At 40.9% G+C, this 16,690-nt stretch overlaps 1 pseudogene; it reads left to right on the forward strand.

The window, feature by feature from the left end:
- LOC150063158 (cyclin-D1-binding protein 1-like) overlaps window positions 1-16,690 on the forward strand; it is an 85,623-nt pseudogene that overhangs the window by 15,788 nt on the left and 53,145 nt on the right.

Genomic DNA, 16,690 nt, shown 5'->3' on the forward strand with positions numbered 1-16,690 from the left:
ATCATATACACTAAAGAATGGGTAGATTTGCAGCACTACTGTCCTGAAGGTGAGACCCCAGGGATCTTTTCTTACCAGCATCCTCACATAATAGCAGGCTTTTACAGATTGTGCTTTTGCTGAAAGCACTGAATTCTCTCTTAGGAGGTAACTCAAAAGCTGATTAAAAACTTAAACATTTCTCCCTCCATTTTGTGTCTTTCTCTGAACTACTCTTTCACAGCCACCTTAGAATTCAGGAAGGCTAGGATTGGCCCATCACACCTACAGTGTGAGGGGCAGAGAAGCCATCCCTGAGGAGAAAAATAAAAGAGTATATACACTATATTTAAGTGGACATAACTTCTTTTTATTGTTGCCTCCGGACACACCATCTACCAGCCTACATAATACTGACCTGCTCATCTTAACCCATAGTTCCCTCGAGTGATGTCAAAAGAACAACCTCTTCCAAATGTCAAAAGAATATCCCTCCAAAATGTCTTCATAATGATAAGCCAGACTACTGCTTAATGATTAGGCATAACTAATATCCCTGTCTCTAATTCTTTGTCTAGTTCAACCTAAAGCTCATGTTAATACCCTGAAGCACAAAATTTGCCTCCTCCTGTGCTAAACTATACAGGTCTGGTTACATTCCCACTGATGCTAGAAAACTGCAACACCTGGACTGGGTCCTTCGTATCTGTGGTCTCAAAGAATGAATCCACAGGCACATAGGGAGAAGCAAAATAGCTAAGTTTTATTGGAGGAAAAGATAAGGAGACAAAAGAGGTTCCTATGTGGGTTTTGCTGAGGGTTCCTTGGGAAGGGGTTAATAAGGCATCTCTAGGAGACAGCTGTGTGACCCTCAAGATCAATGGGCAGCTTGTGGATGTATTGGTCCGCAGACTCAGAGGCTTCATGAAGCCTGCAACAGTGTTTGTGTGTAATTTTTGGTCATTTTTAGTCTGGATACCCAATCTGGTACAAAACTCCAAGGCTTCAAGCAGACTGTAGGTCAAGTTTAGGTCTTCCCAGGGTGATGGGCCATGATGTGATTGCTCAGGGCCAAGGTAATGTGCACGGCCACAATGAGAGTGGCTATCCTTAGAGGGTGCGTCGGTCTCCTGGGACCCTTTGAGAAATCCTGGGTCTTGCCTTCCTTCCTTCTTGATTTGGAAGGCATAGGCCGGAGTGAAGGTGTATTACTTAGAAAACCAGAGAGGCAAAAGAACAGAGAAAAAAAATAGAGACAAGATGCATATTATCCAGAAAAGAGGAGCAAAAATAAACTTTGAGTCAATCTGGGGATATTTATGAATTATATTCATAATGATTATGATTATAATTGGGGATATTACAATTTTTTCTTATATTAACCATGAGGCTTAAAACTCCAAAAGAATGTCTTGAGGGCCCCAGTTGGGTCTTGTTAGGTGAGGTCAAAGGTGTTGGATCTTGCTGGCAGCCTCTTTCAGGAATGCAAGTTTGTGTTTTGATGTCATCCCAGAGGTGGCTCTTCTTCACTGAGGAAGACTTGGGGTCTGCTTCTGCATCCTTCCTTAGCCTCCAGATAAGCAAGGGCTCTCTGACACTCCTGGTGTACATGTTGTTAGGCCTGAGCTGCAAGGGGCCCTTGGTAAAGTGCTTCCTCAGGGATTCAAATTGACTGACCTTCACACTGTGGCCTGAGTCCATTAGCACGCAGGCCACAGCCTGCTGTGGGAGGAAATCAGATCATGGAACTGGTGGAAGGGGAGGGGACAGAATGAAAGTATTCCTGGTGGGCCAGGTTCTTTGTTAAAGGTCAGTTTGTAGGATTTGTCAGGTCTGTGCTGGGATGTAGTCGATTCTCATTCATTGCTAAGATGCAGATCTTCAATGGGTCTTACAAGCTGAGAAGCAATTGTCTCTTAACCAAGTGGGGGAGAAGATAAAATACTGGAAAGTTAGATTTTCAAAGATTGTAAGTATTTATGCCATAGCTATTAGAAGGGGACAATGAGGCACCCTGGGAAGCAGTCTAGGGTGGCCCTGAGAGCAGCACCCAGCATTCAGTATGCTCCAGCCCACAACCAACATGCTCCAATGTGCACCCAGTGCACTCCAGCCAGCACCCAGCACTCCAGCCAGCACCTAGTGCACTCCAGCCAGCATCCAGTGCACTGCCATCAGCTTCTAGCACTCCAGTCAACACTCAGTGCACTCCAGCCAGCTCCCAGAACTCCAGCCAGGGCCCAATGAACTTCATCTAGCTCCCAGCACTCCAACCAATATCCAGTGTTTTCCAGCCAGCACCAAGTACACTCCAGCCAGCACTCCAGCTAGTACTTCTGTGAGTGTAGAGATGTAAGAGAGGTATAAAGGCCCCTTTGATTTCAGACTGGAAGATCCTCAACATAGTCACAATTTTCCACTCCAGTTCAGATTATCTCATCTTACTTAGGACTTTAGCTAAGCCATTGGCCACATGTCATGGTGATGAAAATTATAAAGAATAAGAGATCTGGTCAGGTACAGATGGGTTAACCTTGCAACCTTGGCTACTCAGGAGGATCAGATCTGAGGATTGTGGTTTGAAAACATCCTGAGTAGATAAGTCAGTGAGACTCTTGTCTCCAGATAAATGTAAGAAAAACATGAACTTTGAATCAACTAGTTGAGCATTGACCTTGAGCAAAAAAGCTAAGAGACAGTCCCCAGGCCCTGAGTTCAAGTATCCCAATACTGGCACAATCACAAAATTAGAGATAGCTGTTCACCAAAGGTAAGTGCAGAGGGGCCTAAGCTACCCATACTATAGTCCTGCCAAATTAATCAAGTGTGTGAGTGTGGGCCTGTGTAGTGCACAGAAATGTGTTTGACAATGTGTGTATAGCATTACTTTAAGATGTATGAGTGTGCAAAAGGTGGGATAGTGGCTGTACACATCATCTGTGTGCATGTGTGGGTGAGCAAGCATTTGATGGTGGAAATGGAGCTCCTTAGTTTGAACCTGAAAGGAAGAGAAAGCTACTTGGGCACTTTATGTATTTTTGCTAACCACGTACTAATTGCACAGAATAATGGGCTCCATTGTGGAGTTTCCACACATGCACATGATGGATTTGGATCATATCCTCTTCCATTAGGCTTCTTGATGCGCCAGAAAGCAGGTGCTCGTGGAACTCAACAAACATGAGGCAGTGGGCTGCAGGCTGGCCTGTGGCAGGACCACTTGGAAGGAAGATGGCCCAGAGGACTGTCCCTCTGGTTGTTAGTCTTGGCAGATGTGCTGGTGTGGTGGAGTTGCCACCAAGGTTGTGAGCTGAGGGAGCCAGGGCTCCTCAGGTGGGACCAGGATGCCAGTTCTTCTGTCTTCCAGAAATTCCCTTGGAGGGAGGGTGGCTGCATGAAGTGCCTCTCCTTGATGGCTCTGCTCACCACTCTGAATTAGGACGCAGCTCCATAAATATCTAGCCATTCTTATACTAAACAATATAGAATTGTTTACTGAAAGTCAAACTCATCCTTGTGTCTGGTGTGCTCTTTACTAAATCTGACAGCTCTTCTTTGGTACTGTCCTAAATGTGTTACTTTGGGAAAGCTGTACAGCTCCCTCTCCCTCCCTCCCTTGCGCTCCCTCCCTCTCTCTTTCTCTCTTTTTGCATGTGTGCATGGGTCTCAGTCCTGGGGCTTAGACTTGGGCCTGGACACTATACCTGAGAATTTTTCTCTACCGCTTGAGCCACAGCTCTACTTCCAATACCCCCCAACCCCCTGCCCACGGGGTGGTGAAGTGGAAGTAAGAGTCTCTTGGAATAGCATGCCCTGGCCGTTTTCAAAATGTGGTCATCAGATCTCAGCCTCCTGTGTAGCTAGGATTGCATGCGTGAGCTCCCAGCATTTACCTGCGTTCTTACTTTTGAAACTTAGATCTCAAGGAGTACCAAGTATAATTTCTTCTTGCCAAGCTACATTAGGTGTTGACCTGTTCACAGCAGCCTATAAGGACCACACTGTGCCACAGCTGGACAGTGGCTGCAATGCACACATCACCCAAAGCAAAAATCTGCTTTTAATGCATTAGTACTTCGATATTTTTAAAATTTACTTACTTGCATAACTTAGTCATGTTTCATTGTGATATTTTATACATATCCTTGTAATGTACTTTGATCAAATTTCTTCGGTTTATGCAACTCTTTCTTTAAACATATTATTTGTGTGTGTGTGTGTGTGTGTGTGTGTGTGTGTGTGTTTGTATTGGATTTGAACTCAGGGCCTTGCACTCTTGCAACCCTGCCTTTTCTGCTCAAGGTTTATACTTTTCTTTCTTAATAGTCCTCCATCCTTTTTCCTCTTTAACAATTTCATTATGTTTTTATTTTCACCTACCTATTATATCCTATCCTATCCTATCTATCTTGTATAATTTGCAATATAAAGCTTATTTCTGTCTTATTGGATATGGCTCACCATAAATGCAACCAATCACTATACTTGTTCAGATAGACAGTGCGAGATAAATGCTTAAACGAAGCAACCCAAAAACCCTTTGCTCAGAGTTAACTGGCTTATCAGAGCATATTTAGGCACATAGGGGGAGACCAGGGATTCTTGAGGGAGAAGATAAATGAATAGGCACTCTCATGTTTTAGTCATGCTCTTAAAATTTCTGGATCACACTAGAAACATGACCATCCTGAGCAAGTCAGTACCGCCTTTATTTCCCATTCTCTGGTTCTCCAAGCTCTGTCTCCTTTGTCATCACTCCCTTGAAACGTCTGCAGGGCCTCCCGTGACACAGGTGTCACCTCTGCCCATCCTGGTGATGTATTTGCTACTGTATTCCACTGCTCCACATGCCCATTCAGACCTGGCAAGTATTCCTTGCATGTTTCCTAATACCATCCACTTGGCTTGGAACAAAGCAACTGAATACCAGACAAATTCTTGTAGGACTAAGCAGTGGCCACCTCTGTTTGGCCACTGTTGTCAACTGTTTACTTGTACTGTTTCCTCAGATCCAAGTAGGAGAATTTTCTGACAGCTTTCGAGTAGCAGCAGAATCTAGGAATGATTAGGGGAAATGTGTAAGCCCCTTGGTCTGAAGATTGGCATCTTTTCCATTCCTTGATAGAAACAATTTGAGAGTTTCTGATAGCCTCTAAGGAGATAGAGAAATTTCCATGTTGACTTTGTTGATTTTCCAGTTAAAAAGCATATTTTCCTTTATATGTGCAAGTTGAATATAGCTTATAAACTTATAAGTTAGTACCTGGGTGACATGCAAGTGTACACACATGCATTCACTGAAATAACATCAGATTCAAGGAACAACTCAAATAGCATAATTCCTTAGAAAGGCAAAATCAAAGCACAGCAAGATTAAACACTAGGAAACAGGTACTAGAAAGGGGTAGAGTAGGGGCAAAGGGTAAAAATATGATGAATGAAGAAGAGAAGAAAGGGGAGAATGCAGCCAAGAATCGAGTGCTGTCCTATAAAATTAAGAAGAGTGAAGGAAAGTGTGGGTAGGGGAGGGATGGATGAAAACAGTAAAAGGGGTGATCTTGATCAAGATATACTGTATGATTGGTACTGTGGCTCAAGTGCTAGAGTGCTAGCCTTGAGAAAAGAAGCTCAGAGACAGTGCGCCTAGTTCCTGAGTTCAAGCCCCAAGACTGGCAAAAAAGATATACTGTATAAACTGCTTTGTTAAATGGCAACTGTTTTGTAAAACTGCTTAATGAGTAAAATAAAGGAAACTTGATGTGTGCAGCACATGAAGTCAGAGAGAGAGCAGGGCTCCAATGTAGATGAAAATCTATCATTAATATTTGTTGGTTCCAAGTCTGAACTGACCAATAAGCCAATGCAGTGAACCTGGCATAGTGCTTTAATGCAATGATGTGAAATAGCCTCCTAAACAGATGACCAGCTGTTTCAGATTATTCTGTGAATTAAAGTAATTTCAGTAATTAGGACAAAATACTCTGATTTTTTTTTGCTTGGCAAAACCTCTAAATGGCTGATACCCTTTGACCTCAGAGGAGAGCTCTTTCTCCCATCTGCAGATAACCCAGAGGCTGATAAATTAAGTCCAGTTAATACAGTCATTTCAAAAATAATGACTAGGACAGCTCATTAATGAGTGTTAAAATGACAGAGCTATTTTCAGTCCTGTTTTCCCATCAAGCTGAAAACCCAGTGTGGTGGAGGATGAGGCATTGTTGGAGTTTTGCTGCTGGGCAAATATGGGGGTGCTGGGAATCCACCCCAGAGCTGAACTTGAGACCTGTTCTCTTCTCAGAGGAGTTTCCTGTGGACAGCCAGTCCTGTCTGTGGGAGGAGACTGTGGAATTCAATTTGGGTTACAAAGATCTCTATCAACATTTTAGTGCTTTCATCCTTATCTTGCTATTTATTTAGCCTTGCCTTGACCAACTCTTAAAAGAACTTAGCCAGGTACCAGTTGGTCTTGCCTGTTATTCTAGCTACACAGGAGGCTGAGATTGAGGATTGAGGTTTGAAGCCAATCCAGGCAGAAAAGTCTCTGAGAGACCCTTATTTCCAATTAACCACTCAAATACCAGAAGTGGAGCTATGACTTAAAGTGGTAGAGTGTTAGCCTTGAGAAAAAGAGCTCAGGGACAGCACCCAGGCACTGAGTTCTAACCCTATGGCTGACTAAAAAGAAAGCATTTTCTTTAGGAAAGAACAGATTTCATCTTGTTATAGTCCTATTTTTCCTTATTGCTTGCTTCTGGTGACCTTGGAGAAACCAATGACTTCCTAGAGACTCTGTTCAAGTGCAAAAACCACAAAAACCCCATATAACTTCTGTTCCGAGGTGTGAAAGTGGTTTTGTAAACACGTAGGCATTTCCTTTGTGGTGCTGGGGATCCAAGACAGTGCCTCACCCTCAGCTCCTACTTCTGCACCACACTGAATAAAGACCATGTGGCTGTCTGGAAAACTGATCTTGTGGTCTAGTGCCAGTGTTAGAAGCCACTGTCCTTGTGCCTTGTCCTTGGTGATAAATAGAAAACACATACAGTTATAGTTATGAGAAAAAGATGTAAATTTGAATTATTTGCATACCAGAGAAGGCTGTAGCGAGGAGTTTCTAAATTCAGATTTCTGAAGATGAATTGAAGCTAATGGATGTGAACCTTATAGCTACATCTCAATTTAAAATGCAGTCATTAAGTGCCTAATTTCTTAAAGTTTATTTGCACATTTCTAATAGAACGTTACTTGGAAAGGCAGGAGGCAGAACAGAAATTATTGCCTTTGAATGAAGTAAGCCCTCCCACTTTGAGATTTCAGGTGGAATCATTTATTATCACAAGGGCTGACTACCCCCAAGTGTGGAGGGCATAGCAATTCTAATAATTTTACCCCAGGGTATTTGATTTATAGTTTCATTCCTCCCCCAACTTGTGGAAAGCATACCATCATGTAATCTCAGTGACATTTGATTCCAGGGCTGTCCTGCTGAGTATTTACAGCACAGAGAGCATGCATCCTATGGGTGTCTCCCTGTGGTCAGGTGCAATCCGTCCATCTGACTGGATGACTCCACACAGTTTCCAGATGAAAAGTGAGCCACCTTTATGGGAAGATGACCACACAGTTGTCTACATATCAACATTCTATTTACATCAGAATTCATTGCACTGCAATGAATGGATAGTGCCAAGATAGAGTTCCAAAGACTATTTTTGTTTTTTATATTTTAACAAAGTCATTTCAGAAAATAGGAATCATGAATTGGTTTCAGGACTGATTTCATGTTGTTCAGCTAAGGTACTTGGTCAGGAAATTATTTAACAAATTATATATATATATATAAAACACTATCTATCTATTTATCTATCTATCACCATCTCTGAGATGGTTGACAGGCATTCAGACTCATTTCTGTATGACCTCCAAGAAGTAGCTATTAACCAATTTCATTACATGAATAAATTGAAGATGGTATATATTAAGGAATATCTCCAAAGTTAAAAATTAATTCATCTTCCACAAGGGGTTAATATCAGGGCCTTTTGCGACTCAAAGCCATATGTTTGGCCTACTTCTTTTCCCAGCACTCCTTAGAAGTATCATCTCTCATGTGTCCTTTGCCATACATCGTTTGATGTAATTCTCATTTATCAGATTTTTCCTTGATTTATTGTGTTTCTCAGTTTTTATTTGGACCTGTGTTCAGGAGCCCTAATGTTTCCCTTACCTCTTCCTGTAATAGTTTCATGGTTTCTGGTCTTACCTTGAGGACACAGTAAAGCCATCAGCACAATGATGTTCATTGGAACACTGTTCACTGTAGCTAAGACGTGGAATCGGCCCAGATGCCCCTCAATAGACAAATAGATCTAGAAAATGTGGAATTTTACTCATCTATTAGAAAGTAGGCTATTGTACCACTCACCAGGCAATTGAAAGACTTGGAAAAAATGATATTAATTGAAGTAAGCCAGACTCATGGAAATAAAGGTTGCATGGTTCCCTTCATTTGTGGTAGATAGAATGTATCTATAAATCTAGAAGTAAACATGTGAGGATGAGCCAAGTATCAGAGGATCATCCTTGTAATCCAAGCTACTTGAGAGGCTAAGAGTGGAAGCATCAATGTTTGAAATCAACAGCAACAGAAAAGTTCTTAGGAACACATCTAAAAACAACCAGTAAGCAAACAGTGCTGAAAGCATGGCTCCAGTGGTAAAGTGTCAACCTACCACAAGCAAGATCCTGAATACAAACACTAGTACTGCCCAAGGGGGAAAACAAAAGGAAACAGAGGAGCCAAGCCATTTGAAAGCAGAGTAACTCACGTTCAGATGAGAGGGAGTTACCTCTAACTCTGACTTTGAGGCTCAATGTAAGAATAAAAATGGAGGGTCCCCTATTCTACTGTTTACCCTCCTATTCCCCTATGCTTGTGAGATTCGATCCTGTCCTGTAAGAGCAGATAGCCCTTGCCAGCCTTTCACAGACAGTCTGGAAGTGTACTTTCTGGGACTGTGTGGACAAAGCAATTCAGTCCTGAGATCCAGGTGCAGAAAGTGCAAGTAGGCACTGACCTGGGCCTCTTAAGCATCTGACTGTGAGGAGAGCTGTGCCAGTCAGCCTAAAATAACCCTCCCCTTCTAAAACAGGAAAACATACAGGTTCCCAGATATCCAATATAAAGTGGGTAAGGCTGGAGTTCCACCAGAGACTCAAATGCTCAGGGTCACTCAGTCATGCTGTGTCAGTCAGGGGAAAATTTCCTCAAGGACCCCACTGGCAGCTGGACTGATGCGTGCAGTGTTTGGCAGGCTCATTGTTTATATTTGTAAACTCAAGAGTACAAAGGAGCATATGTCAAGGTCTGATCATTTGTAGATGGTGCTGACAAGGTCAACATGTTACAAAGCACTCCAATTTGAAATTATTTTTAAAACCTTAATTCTTAGGTTCAAAATCCTTTACCCTGATTTTTACATAGACAAGTTAAAAGAGTGCTTTCTTTTTTTGGCCAGTCCTAGGCTTGAGCTCAGAGCCTGCGCCCTGTCTTTGGACTTTCTCAAGGCTACAGCTCTACCACTTGAGCCTCACTTGAGCCTTGGCGCCACTTCTAGCTTTTTCTATGTATATGTGGTACTGAGGAATTGAACCCCGGTCTTCATGCATGCTAGGCAAGCACTCTACCACTAGGCCAAACTCCCAGCTGAAAAGACTGCTTTCTATATGCCTAGTGGAGGGGCTACAGATGGACACCTCTCTGAAGGACACAGGTTCTAAAAGGCAAATCGCTGCCCCCTACCAATGGAAAATGGGAAAAAAACACAAACTCTTTCCCGTGACACACAGAATTCCCTTCTCTACAAAATATTCTTTAAAATAAAAACTAGAATTATTTTTACACTATCCTTGCTAGGTTCTCCATTGGGTATTTTTTTTCTCATTAAGACAAATAATTCAAATTAAAATCCAGAGTTATAAAAATCCTGGAAAAAAAGGAACTATTATCTCTCTGCTGGGTACCACTTGGCATGTCTGTAATCCTAGCTTATCTGGGGACTGAGATCTGAGGTTCAAAGCCAACTTAGACATACAGATTTGAGAGACTCATCACTAACTAATCAGGAAAGCTGGATATGGAGATATTGTTCAAATGGTAGAGTGCCAAACTTGAGTGAAAAAGCTGAGCAAGAACATGAGACCCTGAGTTCAAGCTACACACACACACACATACACACACACACACACACACACACACACACATCAAAACAAAATGAAAAACAAAATCTAAGTATTGTTTCCCTTAGGTCTCTGGTAATAAGCTGCAGGTGAAGAAGACCGTTCATTGACTTCATCATGTCCAAAACAGCCAAGGGTGATGTTATGTGTGTCCCAAGGTCAGAATTGTAGGTGATAAAAAATGGTGGGAAAGTTTCCACAGTTAAGTCACCTGCCTGCACCTTGCCCTAACATTCTAACTTTTGAAAGTCACAGTTCAATAACCCTTTATTACTCAAACCATGTGCATCCTGTCCAGAGCATTAGGGACACGCTGAAGACAAATGAAAGGCTGTACCCACTGGCAAGATCCCTGTTTTCATGGGGAATTTATGTCCTCTGAGATCTTAGCTGGCTGCCTTTCATCTTTGTGGATCCTTGACTATGGGCAAACTCTAATCTATCTGGGCATCTTATTAGGTTTCCTATTAAAAATATTGATCGGACTGGATTCCTAATCAAGAAGATACATCAGACTCACTCTGGGTGATTTCACACATCCTCAAATATGTCTTTGTGAATATCTAGCACATGCTCAGATGATGTCCTGTGGTGAACGTAGTATAGCCATGACAGAAATTGAAAATGAAAAAGTAGACAGCATTATTCTCAAGCAAAATGGAAGGAGGCAGGAGACTCTAAGACAGGAGCATAGATTAACCAGCAATGACAGAGAGGGCTGTCCCTTGTCTGAGCTGTGCTGAGTTGTGTTTCAGGTTTCTCAGGATTCCCCACTCCCCTGCTTCTCTGGAGCTGTGTGAGTCTGACTACTTTGCAGGTTGATTGGGAAGTAGAATTACTAATGCCTGAAACTGGGACTCAGGAGAGGTTCACCCAGCTCCGGAGTGAAACCTCTTTATCTGCTAATGACTCCCAGTGTTAAGGGCTGAATAAAAGTTCTGTTGTTTGTCAGCTAGATAAAAATCTACTTGGAACCAGTTTAACCCAAGGTCAAGTTGACCTAAGTAGAAATATGGCCCGTGATTTGTAAGGAACTACTAAATATTCACTGGTTGATGGAGGAGAGAAAGAAAAATGCAGAAGAATATAAAGTTTGATTTTCACTTTCTCTCACTTATTGGGCCACTGAGAAGCAATATATACATACACATATACATACATCCCCCACCCCCATTTTCTCTCTCTGTCTCTCTTTCTCTCGTGCCTCTCTCTATAGAGAGAGAGACGAGAGAAAGAGAGAGACAGACAGAGAGAGAGAGACATTTCCTCCCTCTGAGTGGGGAATTGAAGTGTGAATAATAGTCTTCCCCTGGTTTCAGCAGGATGCAGCTCAGTAGCTGAAGTCTGGGAGGGGAGTGAGGTGCCACTTTGTGTCCCTCTGTCCTCACAGCCCCTTCCAAGCAATTCTGATTGAGAAGGACGCAGGTTCCTGGTCAATGGGCAGCCTGCTTCACACCTGACCTCCCTGGGCTGAGTCATGGCAGAAAGGCAGCTGGGTTCTAAGCAGGTGTTTTCCAATGCTCTAGCTTCTTGGAAGTCTTTGATTCAGTAAAATTTGCTATGAGGAGCTGAAACATTACCAAGTTCTTAGGACCCTGTTACAAAACAAAAACAGAACAATGCAGACTGAAATGTCCTAACTGATTTCATTTATGATAATGGAACCTGCTAATTCCTGCTTTGGTAAAATAACTGTTGCAATGAGACAAGCAGAGATGATTAGCTTTGTTGGAACATAGGAGAGAGCAGAAGAAAGCAGAAACCTCAAAGAAGATTGGTTACTTTCCATGTAAAGCAGGGACACAGAGATAGAAGAATAGAGAATGGTTAGCATCAGATTACTTGGGCCGTGTGTGTGTGTGTGTGTGTGTGTGTGTGTGTGTGTGTGTGTGAAGATGAAAGCAAAAAGGAGTTTCATTACCATGCCCACTGAAACTGGCTTGTTAGGGAAATTTGGCAATGATCTCTCTAATCCTGGTTTCTGGGTAGGTCAGATAAACAGCTTAGTTTTTGTAGCATGTGGAACTTCAGCGTGAATGCTTCTGTTTTGTATTTTAGCCTAATCTCTTGGACAAATGGGGGAGGTCAGCCTGAAACAATGCCTTCCTGTAATTTTTACTTAAGAATACGTGGCTTCTATGACTAGCTGCAGATATCTGGGACAGATCCCTCCATCATCGGTAACTCTTTCTTTTCAGATGGCTAAGCAATTACATTAGCTCTCTGCCAGGCACTCCTTCCTGAGGTGATAGGACTGGAATTTCTACATTTACGTACTTTGAATCTTGAAATTGAGAGCCAAGATTAAGGGATAGGGGAAGAAGATGCATGGAAAAAAGAATGGCAGTGGAATATAGTCATAATATTCAATGTACATATGTGAAGATTGAACTGGTACCTTGAGGCGATTGGGATAGACAGGGAAGAAAAATGTAGAGATACATTGATGAACATATGTTCTATTGATATGTTGGATTGAAATTCTTTGGTACAAATTACTTAAAATAAGAAAACACATTATAAAAATAGTGAAAAAAGATCACTACTTTGTGTGACATTATGAATCAACTATTAGAACCCGAAATTCTTTGCCCAGGAAGCTAATCAAATATTTCATGTTTGTCTTAGGAATTTCCTGTACATTAGTTTCCATTGGAAAAGAATTTACTGTTCTGGGAAATGGCTGTTTGCACAGGACTCCTTAGCCAATGGCTTATTTATCAAGCAATAGTTTATATCAAGGCAAACTTAACATGGTCCCTCCTTTTCCCCCCTCAATCCTGAATTCCAAATCCTAACACCTATGCCCCATTGGTTCTTTATCTATGAAGACTCACCTTAATGCTAGATCTAAGGCCATTGTCAAAATCCGCTGACAATTTCTACTCTCTGTGGGAAGTCTAGTAAATCTACCTGTGGTTCAGTAACAGCTTGTTTTGGTGGTTCTGCAGAGAGGACAGCAAGGGTGTATTTTTGACCAAGCCAACATTATGGAGAAGAGAATTTTTTGTACAAGAAACTTGGGATCTGAACTAAAGTCATACTCCTCCAAGTGGCTTTAGACATGTCATTTGTTGCCTCTGAAGCTCAGTTTTGTTGCATACATATTGAGAGAAACTGGAATAAGTTGTCTTTGGCTCCTAAATGGCCATATGTTATTAAGACTGTGTAGACTCTCTGTTATTTCCTGATTTAAAAAAAATACTGTTATTATAAAGGTGATGGGGTTACAGTTAAGTCAGGAAATTCATGCATTCTTTTTGAGTAATGTCATCCCTTCCCTCTTTGATCACCAGTTTTGCTCTCACAAGCTTCCTTCCTCACAAGTTGGGTAGTAAATTGTCCACGTAGTGACTGATTCTACTGCTTGGACATTGTGAACAGAGCTGAAATATACATGACTACACAGATATGTTGCTAGCAGAATAAATTATCTTCTTTGGGTATATGTACAAGATTAGTAGAGTAAGGTTGTAAGATAGATCTGTTTAAATCTTTTTGATGAGCCTCCATACTGATTTCTGTACAGGTTGCACTAGTTTCCACTTTTACTAACAGTGGCTGAGAGTTTCTTTTTCTGTGCTTCCTCACAAGCATTAACTATTACTTGTTTTCTTGATGACAGCCATTGTATTTGGGTGAGATAGATCCTCAATGATATTTCAGTTTGTATTTACTTTATGACTAAGGGTGATGAACATGTTTATTTATTTATGTTTAAGCTTGAAACTAAAACCACAGTATGCTCTTTGCTTTACAAAAATCTCTGTGAAAACTTAGTTATCTCTTAATGAATATGTTCTTAATGCAATTATTAGCCATTTGTACTTTTGAGAACTATGCTTAATTTATTTGCTCATTTATGATTTGGTTTTTTTCCTGTTTAACTTTTTCAAATCTCTTTGTATATTACGACTAGTAATGCTTTGTCTGATGAATAGCTAGCAAAGTTTTTCTCCTATTCTATGTTGTCTCCATTTTGACAATAATTTCCTTTGATGTGCACAAGTTTAAAAAAATTTGCTCTTATTTACTGGACAATTGGAGTTCTGTTCAAAAGAAATGGCCTTTGCCTTTATTTTTAAGAATTTTCTATATGAAAGCTGGGTATGGTGGCTCATATCTGTAATCCTAGATACTCAGGAAGCTGAGATCTGAGGATTGTAGTTCAAAGCCAGCCCGGGCACTAAAGACCATGAGACTCGTATCTCCAATTAATCACTAGGAAAGGGGAAGTAGGGCTGTGGCTCAAGGGGTAGGTAGGGTGGTAGCCTTGAGCTGAAGAGCTCAGAGACAGTGCCTATGCCTAGTGTTCAAGCCCTATGATGCACAAAATTATTTTTTCTGTTTTTTTTTCTTGTTCCTATATGAGCTATATGACTGATTTTCTCTTTTCTGCATATGTTGTTTATGTCAGGGCATGAACACATAGGGTATGAAGCTTCTACTTGTCAGTTGCTATTTATTCATATTTCTAATTCTAGCTGCTCAGGAGTGTGAGATCTCAGAATCATAGTTCAAAGGTAGCCCAGGCAGAAAAGTCCAAGTAACTAGCAGAAAGGTTGAAATGTAGGTGTGGCTCAAGTTTTAGAGAGTCAGCTGGAGTGTGAATCCCTGAGTTCAAGCCCTCATACTGGCACACACACACAGACACACACACACACACACCGAGAAATTTCTCCATATTTGATACAGGCTCTTCTGAAACTTTCCTCAGTCTAATAGCCTTCAGTGAAGCAGCTTCATTAACAGTCATTATGCTCCTGTCCTTCAGGATGGTAGCTAAGGGTGGAAAAGGACACGTCTGACTGGTTAGTGACAACCCCATTCACAGTCCTTTATCACTTTTAATTTTGGTTCCAGGTCAGTTGCTCTGCATAGGTTCTTATTGGCAACATTAGCAATGGACTTTGATTATAATGAATAAATACCACCAGAATACTTCAAACAAAAGAGAAAACGATGCAAAAAAGACTTGGGAAACAAGATACAAGTGGTTTCTGTCAGCCCCTATCCTACTTACAGACTATCACTGAGTAAAGCATCTGTATGCAGTGCATGGTCAAACAATCGCTGGGGATCTGAGCTTCAATGCATAAACTGGGGGGAGAGGTGCAAATTTAATCCATAATGTCTTGCTGTTAACACCTTCAAATGCATGTGTTATGTGTTTTCTTGCATGAAAACATTCTTTCTATTCCAACAGCCTTAAATGTTTAAGCTGACTTCAGCATTAATTCTGTGGTCTAAAGCCCTAAATCTCCCTCTAATGTTTTCCAGACAAAGCAGTAAGACTCTGTATATTGAGACACCAGTGAACGTCCTTTACTGCTGTGAATCTAGAAAACCAGACAGCTCTTCTCATTTCAGTCAGACTTGCTAAGGGCTTATCAATTTTGCTTATTATTTCCAAGAACAATTTTTTTTGTTTTGTTGATTCCAAATAGATAAAATTATGGATGTAAAGGGGATAGCGCAATAAATATGAGAAAAATTCAGAATATTATAAGGGAATTCTTCACAAAACTTTTATGGCATCCAATTGGAAAATCTGGTAGAAATGGATTCCTAGATAACACCAATGAACCAAAATTGAACCAGGGGGATATAAAACTCTTAAGCAGATCTGTAATAAGTAATGAAATTGAAACAAAAATAAAAAACCTCCAAAGAAAAGTTTAGGTACTAATGGATCCATAGCTAAATTGTATAAGATCTTTGAAGAACTAATACCAACATTCCTAAAGGCTTCATTGAAATAGAAAGAGTGAGGCCAGAATTATAGTCACCTAAAAACTAGACAAAGACTCAACAACAACAACAACAACAACAACAAAGAGAACTATAAACATTTCAGCTCAAACTAAAACCCAGAAGAAAGTAACTACAGAGCACACAAACTATGTGGAAAGACCTCCCATGTTCTTGGATTGGCAGAATTGTGTGAACAATGTACATAATCCTGAAGGCAATCTACAAATTCAGTGCAATATTTATGAAAATTCCAATGCCATTCTTCACTGAGATAGAAAAAAAACATGCAAAAATTCATTTGGAACCACAAAAGGCCCTGGACCACAAAAACAATCCAGGGTGAAAAAAATGTAGTTCTAGATATGCTATATTTTCCAGACTTCAAACTACTACAGAGCTAAAATAACAAAAACATCTTGATACTGGCACACTAAAAGAAGGCCTGAAGACAAATGGAACAGAATAGGTGACCCAGAAATAAAACTCATACTTACAGCCATCGAATATCTGAGAAGGGAGCCAAAATATATGTTGGGAAAAAGGATGGCCCTCTTTAAAATGGTGTTGGGAAAACTAGACATCCTAAGTAGAAGACTGAAGCTGGATCTCTATCAGTACCCTTTACTAATGTCAAGGTAAAATAGATTAAAGACTTCAACATCAAACCTGATCCCTAGAAACTGCAGAAAGAAACAGAAGATGCATTAGAATTTATTGC

This window comes from Megascapheus bottae, chromosome 5 (genome assembly GCF_031878675.1).
Source record: "Megascapheus bottae isolate mThoBot1 chromosome 5, mThoBot2.hap1, whole genome shotgun sequence".
Classification (NCBI taxonomy): domain Eukaryota; kingdom Metazoa; phylum Chordata; class Mammalia; order Rodentia; family Geomyidae; genus Megascapheus; species Megascapheus bottae.